This window comes from Macaca fascicularis, chromosome Y, assembly GCF_037993035.2.
Source record: "Macaca fascicularis isolate 582-1 chromosome Y, T2T-MFA8v1.1".
In the NCBI taxonomy this organism is placed as follows: domain Eukaryota; kingdom Metazoa; phylum Chordata; class Mammalia; order Primates; family Cercopithecidae; genus Macaca; species Macaca fascicularis.
This window is the reverse complement of record NC_132903.1, coordinates 13,300,608-13,304,018: the sequence shown is the minus strand read 5'-3', so window position 1 is coordinate 13,304,018 and position 3,411 is coordinate 13,300,608. Positions and strand designations below refer to the sequence as shown.

Here is a 3,411-nt window from a genome sequence, read left to right as displayed (position 1 = left end):
CAACAAAATAGTCATAAAGAATGCAACAATTTAAGACAATAAATAAGCATGGAAGAAATTCCTCTAACTCCAAGTAAGAGAAACTCAAAGAAAAAAACGCAAACTTACCTGATAATTAAACTGTCTACAACAAATAGAAATTTTGAGGATTTTCAAGGGAGGTAGCTAGTCATGTAAAAGAACCCTCAAAAATAACCAGTAGATTTCTTATCTGAATAACCACTGAATAACCAGTGGATTTGTTATCTGAAAAGTAAGATGACAGAAAGCAGTAGACTAATATATTCCAAGTGATGTCAGAAAAATTTGTGAAACCCAAACCTTATGATCGAAAAAACTGTCCATCAAACATGAGGGACAAATGACAACATTCCCAGATAAGAAGTGGAACCTTTTATCAGTAGACTACCCTTTAAGAAATGTTTTATGGAGTACTTCAGGGTAAAATGAACAGACACTCAAAAGCACTATGAACAAACAAAGATTAAGAAAAAGATAAATACACAAAAAAATATAAGATAAGAAAGTTAACAATGTGCACTGCCACAATTTGTTCTCCGCATAACTTAAAACACTAGTGTATTTAATTTAAAAAATCTATCACTAATTTGTGTTTTTGACATACAAGGCATAAAGGTGTAATTTTGAGAACTCAGAAAGTGAAAAATGGAGTTACGTTATACAGGAGTAAACATTTTGTATGTTACTGAAGGTAAGCTAGTGTAACTTTTAAAATGTTATAACATTGGAATGTTTAATATAATCATTGTTGCAACCACAATTAAACAAGCAAACACAAAAGAGTAACAGGAAGGAAGAAAGCTTTCTGTACTACATCAGAGGGTAGGGGCTGTGGATTTAGTTACTCTTCCCTGAGGCTATTGAGTAAGCTCTCAGGCACCATGAGACAAAGCCCAAGCTGTCTCATCAGGGAGTAAGTGTGGAAAGCCTAAGGCACATAGCATAGCTGCTACTTGACACAATTTTCACTGCACCAGTGGTGATGAAGTAGAAGAGCCTCATCCATATGGAGAACCTGGTGAAGCACTGGAGGCAGAAAGAAGTGGCTGTGTGGAGATACAACTGAAACAAATTTGGCACAGCAACTGCTCCAATGCTGTGTCTTTCTTCATGGCTTACCAGGAGTTTGAAGTTGAAACTATTGTTGACAAAAGACAAGACAAAAATGGGAATACAGAGTATTTGGTTTGGTGCAAAGGTTACGACAAACAGGATGACACTTGGGAACCAGAGCAGCACCTCATGAACTGTGAAAAATGTATACGTGATTTTAATAGATGACAGAGTGAAAAACAGAAAAAACTGACATGGACCACAACAAGTAGAGTTTTCTCAAACAATGCCAGAAAAGGAACTTCCAGATCTACCAAAGCAAACTATTCTAAGAACTCTTCTAAAATGCTCGTGACTGGCAAACACCACAGATCCAAAAACAGCCAGTCATTTACAACAAGAAAACTGTAAGTGGCATTCAGGAACTTGAGAAACTGGACCCTATTGCAGCAGATTGGCAGGACATGGTGGTCTTCAAGGTGACAGAAGGGAAACTCGTCAACGACACTTCATCAGGTCCCAGTGCAGAACAGGCTGGAATAGAACACAGGACCCAGATACACACACTAATGTCTCAGATGTCTGGCTCAGTTACTAATTCCACGGTCACAGGCTCAGTTACCACTTCCATGGCCACAGGCTCAGCTACCAAAAAAGCTATAGTGGTATATAATAGACCCACTAACAGTCAATGGAACAACAGACATGCATACATTAGTTCCAAGAGTGAAAGGTGGGCAAAGAAATGTTACTGACGATGGCAGAGACCAGTCTTTTATCAAGAAGATGTACTTCACCATAAGGCTAACAGAAAGTGCCGGCACATACAGAGACATTGTAGTGAAGAAAGAGGATGGATTCACCCAGATATTGCTATCAACCAGATCGACAGAAAAAAAATGCTCAGAATACAGAAGTAATTAAAGAAATGGTGAGTGCTGTGAATAGGGCTGCTGTGGATGACAGCAATCTCGTGCTCTTCAGCACAGCTGGAATTGTCTTTTGCTGTGGTCTTGATTTTGGGTACTTTGTGAAGCACTTAAGGAATGACAGAAACAGAGAAAGCCTTGGAATCGTGGATACCATCAACAACTTTGTGAATAGTTTTATTCAATTTAAAAAGCCTATTGGTGTATCAGTCAACGGCCTGCCATTGGATTAGGTGCATCCATACTGCCTCTTTGTCATCTCATGTGGGCTAATGAAAAGGCTGGTACAAAACCCCTTACACAACCTTTGGACAGAGTTCAGATGACTGTTCTACTGTTACATTTCTGAAAATCATGGGTAAAGCATCTGCCAATGAAATATTAACTGCTGGATGAAAGCTGACAGCATGGGAGGCATGTGCCAAAGGCCAGGTGTCTCAGGTGTTTTGACTGGAACTTTCACCCAAGAGGTTGTGATTCAAATTAAGGAGGTTGCCTCATATAAGCGAGTTGTGCTGGAAGAATGTAAGGCCCTTGTTCACTGTAATATTAAGACAGAGTTGGAACAGGCCAATGAGAGAGAGTGTGAGGTGCTGAGGAAGATCTGGGCCTCAGCCCAAGGGATAGAATCCATGCTAAAGTATGTTGAAAATCAAATTGTTGAGTTTTAATTGTCAGTCCATCTGCTCAGGACACAAGAACTGAACTGAACTAAATGCATCATGAGTTGCAAGATGCCCTAATCCAGCTTCATAGCTCAAAGCAATTTCATACACAGCTAAGGCTTGGAAACAGAACTGGAAATGTCCAAGCTAGGTATTTAAATTATCATGGCATTTTTAAGCACTGTAGCTTAAAAGAAGCAACAAAACAGCTTATTTGCCCAAATGTGATTATTTTGCGCACACTTAAGCCCAAAGATGAAGGCAGGCTGTTGGACACTAGACTGTTCTTTCACGCTCTGATTCATATCTATGGCTACTACCATATATTAGACCAGAATTGTGTTTTATTAGATGTGGATGAGGGAGAATTCTGTAATAATGTTTAGTTTTCTTATTTTTATATCCCAGAATACAGAGTCTTCTGGGGGTGTGAAGCAGCCTCAGCTTTCCTCTCACAAAGAAAGACACAGAACTATTGGAGATGGTGCCCTTGACTTTATAGCGGCACAGATAGTTCAGAGACACAAAATTATAAATTAAAAGACTTATCTTTTAGAATAAATATTTCTCACATAAAATTCACTAATGATCATTCTCCTAAGTGGAACATATGATTACAATTTGTGGTGAGATATCACTTGATTCTTTCTTTCCTTTCTTTCTTTCTTTCTTTCTTTCTTTCTTTCTTTCTTTCTTTCTTTCTTTCTTTCTTTCTTTCTTTCTTTCCTTCTTTTCTTTCTTTT

At 38.4% G+C, this 3,411-nt stretch overlaps 1 pseudogene; it reads left to right on the top strand.

Moving 5' to 3' along the window:
• Nucleotides 1–963: 963 nt before the first annotated feature.
• Nucleotides 964–2,674, top strand: LOC141409535 (testis-specific chromodomain protein Y 1-like; annotated as a pseudogene).
• Nucleotides 2,675–3,411: the final 737 nt, after the last annotated feature.